The sequence below is a fragment of the Desmodus rotundus genome, chromosome 4 (genome assembly GCF_022682495.2).
Source record: "Desmodus rotundus isolate HL8 chromosome 4, HLdesRot8A.1, whole genome shotgun sequence".
Classification (NCBI taxonomy): Eukaryota; Metazoa; Chordata; class Mammalia; order Chiroptera; family Phyllostomidae; genus Desmodus; species Desmodus rotundus.
Genome location: NC_071390.1, coordinates 50,238,671 through 50,251,939, shown reverse-complemented (window position 1 = coordinate 50,251,939; position 13,269 = coordinate 50,238,671). Strand labels below are relative to the sequence as shown.

Sequence of the window (13,269 nt, the reverse complement as noted above, 5' to 3'; positions counted from 1 at the left end):
TACCGGGGGAGTCAAATATACCCCATAGAACTGCACACACATATAGGCACTCCAAAGACCACAAGATGAACGTTCATAACAGCTTTTTTCATAATAGTCAGACACTGGGGGAAAACCCAACCGCCCCTCCAGGGAGGAATGGGGAACTCGTGGTACACATCCATGGTGTACACGTCCACGGTGGAATACGCACAGCACTGAGAACGAACACACGAGAACTAGGCATAACAGGAGGAATCTCACGAATACTGCGAATGGAAGGAAACTTCACAAAGAGAACGTACTGCATGGTTCAATTCCTCTGAAGTTCAAAACAGACAGGTGAATGTGTGGTATTAGAAGTCAGGAGGGGAGTTACCTTTGGGAGTAATGACAAGGAGACTGCTCCGGATCACTTCTTTGTCCGTGGTTTGGGTAGGGATTCTATGGGAGTGGTCACCACCCTGTTCCTCTGTGTGTTGTACTTCAGTAAAAAAGCTGACTAGAACGTCCCACTTGGATTGGCACCATCAGCGCTGCTAACCACATACTGCCCTGTCTCTCTTCCTGCCCTCCTACCACAGCAACACAGTGCCAGTGGGCACAGAAAGAAGCCAGAGCCTCTGGGCCAAGGGGCCTCTTCCTCCATGAAGACTTCCAAGAGTGCTCACTCCCCCTACCCCCTTTGAACCTACACAGCTTTTTCTCATGGTTACTCCTAACCACCACTGCCACCAGCCCCCCAGGCAGTCTGCAAGACTGAGCCTCAAGAATGCCGGAGCTGGGGGTAAGAGGGCACGGCAGTAACTATCAGCTGGGGATACCAGGAGCACACTAATAACGAATACCAGCATCTGTCGAACATTCACTATATGGCAGGGGCTTTTTCTAAGCATCTTACATGCAATCACTCATTTAACCCTCCTGATAACCCTTTGAAGTAGGTACTATTATCATCCTTATTTTCCAGGTGAGACAACTGAAGAACAGAATGATTAATTAAATTGCCTGAGATTACACAGCTATAATTTTAAGACTAGGACTTTATCCTGGATGGTCTGGTGGCTGGATCCCCAGCTACACCTGCCCAGAGCAGGTAAAGAGATGCCCCCATCTCCTCCAGGCAGGCGATGCGTCTGTCTGTCTGTGAACAAGATGAGGTGTATAGGGAGGTAAATAGCCTTGTGAAGGCCTAATTCTAAGACTGGAGGGCCACAGGCAGGTCCAGGCTGCTGGGCCTGGGCTCCCACGCTGGGACAAGCAGGCTGAGGCAGAGGCCTGGGTTCAGGAGGAAGTCCCTTTCCAATCGTAGGGAGGAGGGCCTGAAACCAACAGCACGGAGGACAGAGGAGAAAGTAGAGGCCCCTGCCCCTGTTCCCATTCTAGGCACTGGCCAGGGGCCCTCTGTTTCCCACCCCAGGCCAAGGAAACAGCTCCTTGCAAGGAAAAGCCAACTTCTCCTGGGTAGGAATTCTAGACTCTCCCCACCCTCCACCCCTCATCCGATATCTCGTATAAGCAGTTTCTCTTCACGACTGCCTTTAGGCTCTGCTGCTGCAATTTCAGCTCATCTCCCTTTGCTCTGTCCTAGCGAGGCCCTCGTCTCTTTCCAGAGACTTTCTTTGCTTTTCTGGGAGGCCTGGGGATACGGAGGCTCCTTTGTTTCAGGTCTGGGCTGTTGCAGCCTGGCTCCAGTGACAAACACTTAAAAGCACAGAAACCAAAGCATAAGAAGGAAAAGTCAGGGTTACCTGTCCCCCACTTACTTCAAACGGTGCTTCCCTTGTCAGAGGCCAAAGCTTTGGGAGTTCTGCCCAGGAGCCTGCATTTTCCATGGCAGCCAGAAGTAGCCCAAAGAGGGCACCACCTTGGCCAAGGTGACAGCACATCTGTGCTGAGGACTGAGGCCAGGCAGACTCCCAGGTCAGCAACCAGACCCGGAAGCCAGGCTTACGGGGCGCAGCGCAGCAGGAGAGGCCCCCTCCCACTCGCAGCCATGGCTAGGGAGCCTCAGGTGCACGGGCAACAGTGCCCTGTGTGCGAGCGCGCACGAGCACACACACAGCCGAGGCCATCTGGGTCAAAGCCAGGAGGAAAGGGAGCTGTTAGTGCCGAGAACTTCTGAGCCAGGCAGCTGACGGGAAAGTAAGGAGAAAACAGAGATGCTGCGTCTCCACCTGGCCTTTCCCATTCGCCTCTGCCCTTGCCTGACACCCGGGCCCTCCACAGTGGCTCCTCAGGAAGCTGTGAAACACACAGGTGCAACGAGGTCACCTAGTTAACAGCCTCCCGCCCGCTGTATAATTCATGGGCTCCCTGCTTCCGGGCTAAGCTCCAGTTTCCAACAGCCTTCAGGCTCCGCTTGGGCCAGCGGGGCAGGTCTTGCCTATGGCAACCCCCACTCCTTACACCCCACGGCCTTCCTGTCCCCTGCCTAGGAGGCAGCCATCCCTGTGCTAATTCACCCCCAGCTGTCACACAGCACTTCGGGGGGACGGGGAAAGCTTTGGGGTCAATGAGGAAGAGCAAAGAAGGAAAACCTTGGCTGAGTCAGGCATGAGATGCTGCAACTTCCGAAAGGAGCTACAGGACTTGCGCTCTCCTCCCTCTCTCTCTCTGTCTGTCTGTCTGTCTGTCTCTCTCTCTCTCTCACACACACACACACACACACACACTCTGAATTGGACCTACCAAATACGGCCCTCTGAAAAAGCGTGAGAGTTCGCGAAAACGAGGGCCATGGTTCGTCTGTCTCTCTACCACAGTGTGCCTTGCACTGCTCTGCAAACAGTAGGTGATTAATAAATATCTGTTGACTTGTACGGTTTCCCCAAAAGATGGGGAATTGATAGAGTGGGTGTGAAGTCATTAAGCTGTTCAAAGACACCACTGTTGGGGTTAGAGATTTCCATGTTATTTAAATACCTATCTGCATGCATCTCGTGACTCCTGCATAGTAGGAGTCACAAGCCATAGGTCAAGCCATACTGATACATACAATACCTAGTAGTAACTAATAAAGTATCTATCTACCTATTAACTCATTGACTGTGATTTCTATACGTCACAGTTCACTTTGCCAGCACCCTTGTGCGTCTCAGGACAGTCCCCTACTTCCTGAACCACCTGCACGGGCCCGCAGGCTTTTCCCTCCTACTTCGCAGATGAGAAAACGGTGGCTCAGAGAATAAAGCACTTGAGTCAACACAGGACTGTGACTGAAGCCTTCACGTGCCTGTCAGGGGTGTCTCTCCACCATTCAGGCACGCCACCCTGCCTCGCGGTTACTGTGCACACACTGACAGGAGAAAACTGCAGGACAAACCCGTGGTCCTCCAGCCAGAGTCCAGGCTGAGGTCACTCAGCCAGGAACACTGAGGGCAGCTCATCGGCCAGCCTGGTCAATAGCAGGGGGAAAGGTGTGGGGCTGGCATTAAATCGGAGGAACCATTGCATTCGACCCCCCTGGTTTACCAGTGGGCCGAGCTGAGGGTCTGGCTTAGGTCCCTGGGTCGAAGCAAGTACAGAAAGTACTGGAGTGCATGGCCTTCCCGATGGGGGCGACCTGGTCCCAGCAGCTGGCCTGCAGTTTCTCCGCTGATGAGACGTCCCCCTCATTCACTCCCACGCATATGTAAATCACCCCCCAGCCACATCTCTTAAATGTCTGGGCGCCATAGGCACCTGATGACCAGCCCCAGCCCCGGGCCAATCACAGTGAAGTCCAGACAGCACTAAACAGACTCGACAGGCCTGGATTGAAAGTCCAGCGCTGTCACTGCAGACCCCAGGTGGGTCCCTTGTCCTTTCTGGGCACAGTTTCCATCCGTATAGGCAGGGATGTGGCTCTGGCTTTCTCCGAGTGCAGTACAGGCTGAAGAACAAGGTGAAGACTAAGGAGTCAGATGCCTTGACTCAAATTCTACCCCACCACCTCCTAGCCAGGTGGCTGTGGCAAACTGCTCGACCTCTCCGTGCATCAGACTTTGCACCTGTAAAGTGCCAGTGGCCAGAGTCCTTCTCATAAGGTTGTTGTTGGGACAAAGTGAGACACTGTATGTGTTAACCCCAGGGCGCGGCACACAGTAAGTGCTTCATAAATGTCCCCCATCATTTTTGCCAGCCCGGAAACTCTAAGTCTACGACAGAGGTCGCGCTGAAACTGGTCGTCCATGTCCCATGTGCGGGTTGCTGAAGGGTGTTCCCACAATATATGCTCCACCAGGGCAGGAACCACAGACGGGCCGGGGGCCTCCAACAGCGCCTGGCACGCAGTGAGGGCTCAATAGACATTTGATAGATAAATGAGTGGGCCTCATGGTGTTTTTAAGTATTTGAATTAGTTGCAAACATTTGAAGTAAGAAAATTTTGTGTTTTTAAATACAGATTTCTAGATTATTTGGAAATATCAGTGTCCGGCCACATGCGTCCTGCACACCCGCTGAACAACCACAGGCAGGCGTGCTGGCAGTGGCGCCCCCTTGAGACGGAGTGCGCATGTGCACTTTGCCACGGTGCCTGCCCAGCCAGCCTCCCTCTCTTACATAAGCTGCCCGGATGTTGTAGGCACCTGATGTTGACCCTGGCCCAGGTGAGTCACAGGTGAAGCCCAGACAGCACAGCACAGAAGGTTTGCAGTTGCCCAGCCTCAGAGCAATCTGCCCACAAGCGCCTTTTCCCAGCCCCACCTCCGGAAGAGGAAACAGGCCTCCAGGCCTGCTAAGCACCCTGAGACTTCTTGGCATCCAAGTCCCCCCTCCTTTGTTCAGGCCAGACCCTCTCCCCAAGAGGATACAACCCCATGTGCCCCTGTTGCTGCAACAACCTCAGCTTTCCAGGCCAACTTCCTCTTTGCTTGGAAAACTCCCAAGTATAAAAAAGCAGTGGAAAATGAACTTAATCCTTATCTTTCTCATGGAAAGTGTGCAGAGAAGATGTGGAAACACACACACGTGACACACCCCAGAGACAAAGTGCTTTTCTAAACTACTGTATCCATTCCAAGCCCCACCTGGGTCTCCTATGAAGAGGGGCACACACGAATGTGGACACACGGGCCCCTCCCCTTACCACTCCTGTCCCTAGCCCTGCCAGGCTCAGGCCTGTGGCAAAGGACCACAACTTCCCATCCTTCAAGAGGCCTCCCCCAACCATCCTATCTCCTGCCTTTAGCATGTCAATGACCCCGTTTTCGTGGGTAGCTCCCAGGACCATCTGTAATGGCCTGGGGTGGCTATTGATTATCTATTCCCCCAGTTCCACAATACAGTAGCCACCAGTCACATGTGGCCAATGGCATTTGAAAATGCCAAGTCCAAATTGAGAAATGCTGTAAATGCTTAATACAGACCGGACTCTGAAGACTGAACAATGCGTGTGGCTTGCATTGTACTCCTACTGGACAGTGCTCCTGCGACTCCCAGCATGAATCACCAGCAACTAGACAGAGTTGGTTTATCGGTCATGCTCAGTATTTGTAGACTGATGGCTGAATGAAAAGTTCCCCCAACAGTGGACATGGGACCTTATGACATAAAAGAGGATGAGAGTTTGGAAGGACCTCCTGTCCCAGGGCCCCGTATGTGCTGGTCTTCATTGGCAGCCCACCCATGCATCTCCCTCTAAGACAAAGCCTCAGACCTCCAGAGAAGGGGCAGAGAGAGTCCCGGCTTTGAGTTCTGTAACTCCTGGTTTCCTGGCAATGATATCAGCTCTCCCGGCCCCCACGGCAAAGTCAAGATCAGCCTCCTTGCAGGGCAAGGGCAAATCAGAGCAGGAGAGGGGGTGCGAAGGGCTGAGGGAGAATGAAGCCGTGGATAAACCATGGGTAAGCCTGGGGCAGGGAGACGAGGCTTCTACTTCTGTAGGCAAAGAACAGAAGAGAAGCAGGGCAGAGCTAAAGGCACCGTCTTGCGGGGACCCAGCCCACTCTGACTGGGGCCCTGGGGAAGCCAGGAAAAGCCAGCATTTCCAGGAGACGGGAGCAGCGATACAAATGGATGCCCAGACGTGGTCCGGCCACCCCTTTTGTTTCCTCTCCCTTTCCTCCCTCTCCTCCCTCTCTCTCTCTCTTGCACTCTTCTCTACTTCCCTCCCTGTCTCGCTTTCACTGGCTCCCAAATTACAGCCTTCTTTCAGCAACAGACACAATCAAGGTGGTGTACAGGGGGCCCTTGTCACAAATGGCATCTCAGGTCCTCTCCAAATGGAGAATGGCCTTTAAAGAGGAAAGCCGCGCCACTAACAGCCTGCCTCAGGGAAGATGCATCTTTGGGGAGGCACCAGAAGAGATTCCATCCCTCTATGGCCGAACCCCAGGAGGCTCTGGGTGACTGTGATTGCAGGGCCCACCCAGGGCTGCTGGGGGCTGGGAGACAAAGACCCGGCTGGCCTCCTGCTGAACACACCCCATGCTGGGGCAGGAAGAACAGAGCTCTGCCTTTGATTGGCCATCACCCAGGCCCACCTCACCCAGGGACGGGGCCTAGAACAAGCCCACCCCCTCACTCTAGCCCTCACTTTCCCTGCCTGGAACACAGTAGGTCTAACTAGTTTCCAAGGTCCCTCCCAGCCCTTGGATAGAGGTCACAAACTCAAATGACTAAAGGGACCAGAATGTAGCGCACACAAGAACAGCGGGGGCAGATGTGGACGACAGGGAATGGCGGGCGCTGAGGACAACTGAAGGCTGTGGGCGCACCTAAATCTGAGAGAAGAGCTGTAGGCAAGACTCGGGCGCAGGATAACACCGCTTGCGGAGGGCGGGAGGGCGCTGACAGGTGCTGGGACACGTCTCCACCCAGTGTGTGTGAGAATTCACCGCTTCCATTTAAGATCTGCTTAACTTAGTGTATAATGCACTCCTCAATCAAAGAGTCTTTAAAATGAAAGTACAAATAAATACAAGGGATGACTACGACTCAGCTCCAACAACAACGGCCAGTTGGGAACACAGACCAGTGTGGCTGGTTCTAGTCAGATGCCAGAAATCTAGGTTTCCAGGCAAAAATTCTATTTTTAAAATGTTAGTCACCAATTCAAAATGAAAACCACAACTGTAACCACGCACACACACACACAACTTCAGACAGCATTGAATGTAGAAACTTAGTGTCAGTCTCTCAAAATAGGAGGCTTCCCCTCTTCGCTAGAATGCAATTGCCTAGCACGGGACCCAATCAAGAGGAGGATAAAGCTGCCGCACCACGCACCCGTACTGGGTACTGGTACTGCACCGAGGGCTTCTTCTAAATTTCTCATCTTATTAATGCTCATGGCAACGCTATGAGGTACCTGAAAATTACTGCCATTTAATAGATGAGAAAACTAAAGCCTGGGCAAGGTTGCAGGCCGGACCAAGGCTTCGGAGCTCGAGTGGAAGAGCTGGTGTTCAGTCCCGGCACGGTCTGCCTCCAAGCTGCCTTCCGAAAATCACAGAGGGAATGGGTTCATGACCATATCAACAACCAACGCTTGCATGACACTGCAGACCATGCAGAGGAAATGTTAAAAATATGAACGCTACATCTGAGCCTGCCGTGTCATCCTCGGTGACACAGCCTGAGGCCCCCGGGGCTGAGATGGATCTGTGACATTCCCACTCCCTCAGCAACACACCGAGCCCCAAGGACTTTCACTGCCAGGGTCAGGTGGAGCCCCAAAAGCATGAACCCCAAGACCCAAATATGCAGCCCAGCAAGGAGCAGCGGCTGCAGTCCGCTCCGCTCCCCAGGACAGAGCCAGATTGAATTTCACAGTGAAAGACTAGAAAGCTGTCTCCATGTGGCTACTTCTTAAATATGCCAAGTTTCTCACTGATACCCTTCTGGCCAATAAAGTTGGTAAGAATATGCATTTTCTGCCCTATGAGATTCAATAAAGCTATTTTTATGTTGAATCAAAATAAATATGGCCCATAGTGCTTTAATTTTCCTAAATTCTCTTCTGCACAAATGGTCACTCACTACTGCGGTAGATAATTCAGATCAAGATATAAAAACGACCCATGCTCCAGAAGCACCCTTCAGCCTTGGAGTTACTACCGTCCTTCTGGCTTCCGTCACACAGACGGGTTTGCCTACTGTTGCTCCTTTCGTAGGGGGCCTCCACTCTTCAGTTCTCTGTAGTCCCCACCACTCCCTATTGGCTTATATTTGGCCCTGTTCTACTCTTTGCTCTGCCTCCTGGCCCCTGTACGCATGTGAGGCTGAGACCACTACTCCAAGGGTAGGTACTCCAAAAGCCCAGAACATGGCCATATGGATATCAGCTGCTCAGTCTTGAAAGGAACCAACATGAACAGTTAAAACTGGTTTTAGATACACCAGATGCCTGGGATTAATGACCAGCTGACGACGGGGCTAGAGCAGTAGTGGAACTATCACGTGACAATAGTCCATTTAGCCGGCCACTTACGGAGCTCCCCTTAGCTGGTGCAATGGGCCCTGAGGATGTAAGAAGGAGTAAAACACAGCTCGTGCTAAGGCAGCTCACTGTCTAGATGAGGAGCCAGACCACCACAGAGTAGTACAAAGCACCTCAGAAGGACAGTGAGGGAGGGAGGCGTGGGCTGGAGAGGCGACCACCTCACCCCCCACCCCAGGTGTTAGTGAAGGTGTAGGGGCTGGTCACCCCTAAGCTGCATCCGCACCACTCACGTACACGCATGAGGCTGGCACAGCAGAACAGGTCTGATCCCCACTTCGTCTCTGCGGAAGGCAAACTACTCCCATCCTGAAATAACCCACAGAGAAGGGTCCAAACTGTGAACGACCTTGCTCACAGAGTCACGGACAGACAGGATGGCCCCAATGCCAAGAAACACTCAAACCAGACTCAGTACGAAAATAAATGAATTTTAAAAAACACTGTAACTGACTTTGAAAACAATGAGTTCGAAGACAATTACGTTAATATTAAAAACCATCTTTACATTTTAAAACACTATTTTTTTTTTAACTGAGGGTCAAGAAAATAGTAAGACCTTTACTAACCTAGTTATTTTCCACTCGCCGGTGAAAGACCACTGTCACATCAGCGTCACTGCTCTGACAGCCCGTGACCTGCTACCCCATGGCTCCCCACGGGGCTTCCCTACACTGCCCTCTGATTGGGTGGGCCACCTTTTTTTATCCTTACCCGAAGACATTTTGTTTTCATTGCTTTTTTAGGTAGAGAGGAACAGAGACAGAGAGGAGCAGGGAGAGAGAAACATCAATTGGTTGTCTCTCATACGCACCCGGACCAGGGATTGAACCCACAACCTAGGTATGTGCCCTGACCAAAAACCAAAACCGCAACCTTTTGGCTACAGGACGACACTCCAACCAACGAAGCCACACCAGCTGGGTCAGGGAGTGGACTGTCTTCCTGGCAAAGACCAGACTCAGGGAAGAACAGTCCTCCTTTGGCAATGCTGGGAGGTATGAGTCATTCCAAAACCTGTCACTTGTGATACCACTGGCCCCACCAGGCCTTTGATCCAAATCCCTCCAAAGCCTTTCGTGAACTCACTGTCCAGCCAGCCTTGATGGCCTCAGAGTTGCCATTATTCCTCCAGAGGACCAGGTAGGTGACTTGTCACCATACCTTGCCATCATCCTTGGGTATTGGGGCTAGGGGCCTCCCATGGGCCCAGGGCAGCAGAAGGGAGACTTCCAGCCAGCGGGGATGTAAGAGCAGGGCTTGGTCAGTATGCTCCCATTGTGGGCTCTCCCAAATTAGCATTTATGCAGCTCCCTTTGCGTAAGTCCTGTGGCCACTGAGAGGTGTTATTAATGGATCATCCCACCCACCTGAGAGGGACAGATGAAGTGGAGGAGAGTTACCTAATTCCTCCCCCTTGAGGGACGGCATCTGCTCAGCCCCAGGCTTCCTGGAGGCAGAGTGGCATATCCACCTTCCCAGAAATCTTGCCCCCCTGCCCACTTCCTACCAGCCCATATGCAGCTCACAACACAATGTTCTAATTGCACAGAAAGCTGAGCTGCTACTTGAATCTGTTTAAAGGTACCCCCAACACAGACGCCTGCAGGCATTAGCAGGGATAGCCCCAAGGATTGGCAGCAGTGGACTGTTAACCCAGCCCTAGCACAACCATCCAGAATAAGAAGCTCCAGTCTCATTCTCTTCCCTCCTTTCTTCTTATCCACTGCCCTATTCAACACTCTTTCCGCACCAACAGGCTGTGAAATGCTCATTCCCTAGAAGGTACTGTGGACCAGCGCTTCCCAAACTTTACTGAGCAAACAAATCACTCAAGGATCTTGTCAAATGCAGATTCTGATTCAAGAGGTCTGGCGTGGGACACGAGAATCTGCCTTCCCAACCAGCTCCCAGGTTCTGCTAACACTGCGTGGCCACGGGCCACACTCGGAGCAAGGCTCCACCAGACCTCCGCCTTCCAGAACTATGGGCATTTTAAATTAGGACTTCAGAAAGGTGCCCTTTAAAACATTAAGCTCAAAGAAATGAACCTCAAGCGGTGAAATTGCAGGTAAGGAGCTTATTGGGGAGGGGAGCTATTTGGGAGGCAACCATCTGCCAACATAACCCTCAAATTAAGTCCTTTGGTAAGCAGATGTGAGCGGCCCAGCTGTTTGGGGGTCAGGAAGGCCAAGACAGATGTGTATGGGATCCCAGATAAGACCAGGATGCCAGTTCTGGGCCTCCCACCTACTCACTGCTTTCCTTCACCACCCGCAGCAGAGCCTGTGGTTCACACTGGTCACTTCTGCAAAGCGCCACGTTTCCAGGCCACAGGATACTCTCGCTTCCTGCCAGACAGGCACTCTGCCTTCTGACCCTCCCCAGCCCGGGGGAAACAGCACCAAGCATTCCTATTCCCCCAGCTAAGAGGCCCCCTCCCAGTCCCTCCTGGGTAGTGACATCTGGTCCCCCACGCCCTTAGGTGCTGACTACAGTGTGCCTACCCCTACACCATAAACCAAAAATTAACTCCAAGCCAGCTCTCCCCACCATGGGCTGACTCATCAGCACCTTGCACCTGGTCCCAACCGGGCTCTTCAGACCAGCCTAATTCTTCCCTATACAAGGGTCTGACTCCACCCAATACACACACTCCCATACACGCACACACACACAATACTCTTGTGCCTCTCCGGCATATCGAAATCCAAACTGGGGTGGGGGCGTTTGCAAACCGGATGAAAGGCAAAGGTTAGTGCCCGTTCTGGTCTGAGAGGGCAAAGTACACAGAAGAGGGAGGCACGGCTTTCCGAATTACTGGGGAGGGTGGGGGTTACTACATGGGGAAAGGCTAATTTCCCCCAGATAGGGGGCCGCTTACAGCACCAGGACTGGGCGCTGGGGTCGCAGCGGAGCCGCCGCCGGCAGAGAGGGCAATGGAGCTCCGCTAGCAGCACAGAAGCAGCGGCTCTGGGTGCCTGCTCTAGAAAGGCAAGGGACCAAGTGCCCGTAGGCTGGTGCCGCCACCTCCTTGGAACGCGCGGGCTCAGCACACGTCCCGGGCTGACCCGAGGGGAGACGAGAGTGCAGGCCCCCGGGGACAGTCAGCACCGCCCGTGACGGGCCTGCAAAGGGACTTGGGAGGCGAAGCGCCAGCAGCCCGCTCCCTGCTCCACGAGGGGAGCGTCTGTCTCCCCACAGCCTGTCCGGATTGGGGAGGTTACCGGAGTACTCTGAAGTAGGTCTCTTGCGGGCACCGAGAGGTGACGAGAGCTACGTGACTTTAGGTCCCCCAAACGCCATTGCCCATCCGACGAGGAGGTGCACCCCACCCATTCCACTGTCCAAATGGGGATCCAGAGCGCAAAAGGGGACTGGACTGGATCCCGACGCCCAAAGAGGGGCAGTGGAAGATCCGCGAAATTCTCCCTATCCCAAACCCAGATTCTTTTCGAGGTGGGAAGACCAAAGCGCTCGCGTGTCGTGGGTCCAAGAACGGGGGTGGGAAGTGCAATGAGTGCCTGGCCTCCCAAGGCCAACGCGGAGGGAATATGAGTTCCCGGGAATCAAAGTTGCCGCGCGTCTGGCCGCGGGCTCCGAGCCGGGTGCAGGACCGGGCCACGGGCAGGGATGGAAAGAGGCCCTGGACGCCAGCCGCGGGCGATGGCCGCGCCTGGAACAAGTGGTTCAGCGACTGCGGTCGCGACCCCATTGCTCCAACTTTCCCGCCGCGTGGCAGGCTAACGAACGGTGCCGTGAAAGCGAGGGAATTGGGGAGGGAAAGGGCCGTACGCCGCTTTTGGTACCGTGTGCGAGTGCGGAGAGGCGCTGCGCCGCGCCTCGGGCTCTGTTCTCCGCTGGGTCCGCCCCCACGGGCCGCCTGCTCCGGTGCTGGCCACCACCGCGTCTCGCTGCAGGCGCGAAGGCTCATCAGCGGCGCGCCAGCCGCTCCCGGGTCCCCTTGGGCCGTCCGCTCGGCGCTGGCTGCTGGCTGGCTGCAACTTCAGGCGCGCGAGCCGCGCTCCAAACGTCCCGAGGCTCGGCACTCCCGCACTCCATGCCCGGGCCCGGCCTCTCCGCCCCGCCCCACCCGGCTCAGAGCCCAGCTCAGAGCCCGGCCGCCGTCGGACGCATCCTCTCACTGAGCATCGGTCCGCAGCCCGCCCCGGGTTCTCCAGAGCCGCTGCCGCCGCTCAAGTGCGCGATCAACTTTCCCTCTCTTCCTCCGCCCCGCTCGGCCCCCGCCACCCAGACCCCGCCTCCCGACGCTCCATCGCTCACCTCCCGCCTCTCTCAGCCCCCGCCCGCCCGGCCGCGCCTTTGCCGCTCAGCACCCCCTCCACACAATGAGAAGGGCCGCCAGTATCCCTGCACCCCCAGCCATACGCCCCGGACCCGTGCGGACCCCCGGGAACGTAGCGGAGCCTGGCCAGGCGCTCAGGGCATGAATATTTCAGTGCTGGCGAAGCTGCCCTCTACTGATGTCATGGCACCGGCTGCTGTGACAACTTGACGAATCCCCCAAAGGGAAAACGAGGAAGCCCGGGTAAATAGCCCCAGGTGCGTGCGGGAGCCGTGCCCCACAGGGCCACCGGCTGTCCGGGAGAGGGGCACGCAGAGGGGAAGAAGCCCGGCCAACCTCCCGTCCACTCCCCGCTCCGCGCTTCTGGAGGAACTGGAAACGCTCCCGGGAAGCCGGGGCCAGAGCTCCAAAGCACGACTTGGGTGAGCCTGCGCCATCTGTTGGCTTTAAGCGCCCCCTCTCTGCTCTCAGAATCGCTGAGCGTCGAGCAGAGTTAGAGCCCTCTAGTCCTTGGGGCTGCTTGGCCGTGCTTCCCTCAAGCAGCTGCAGTTGCCAACCC

The 13,269-nt window shown here is 54.8% G+C and overlaps 1 protein-coding gene across 1 annotated transcript in view; it reads right to left on the bottom strand.

Annotated features, from left to right (window-relative positions):
- Positions 1 to 12,585, bottom strand: part of LOC128779165 (cadherin-23) — a 327,551-nt gene extending 314,966 nt beyond the window's left edge. Inside the window, exon 1 of the mRNA XM_053923246.1 lies at positions 12,214 to 12,585. The gene's annotated coding sequence lies outside the window, so the exon portion shown is untranslated. The remainder of the gene's footprint in view (positions 1 to 12,213) is intronic.
- Between the last annotated feature and the right edge of the window lie 684 nt (positions 12,586 to 13,269).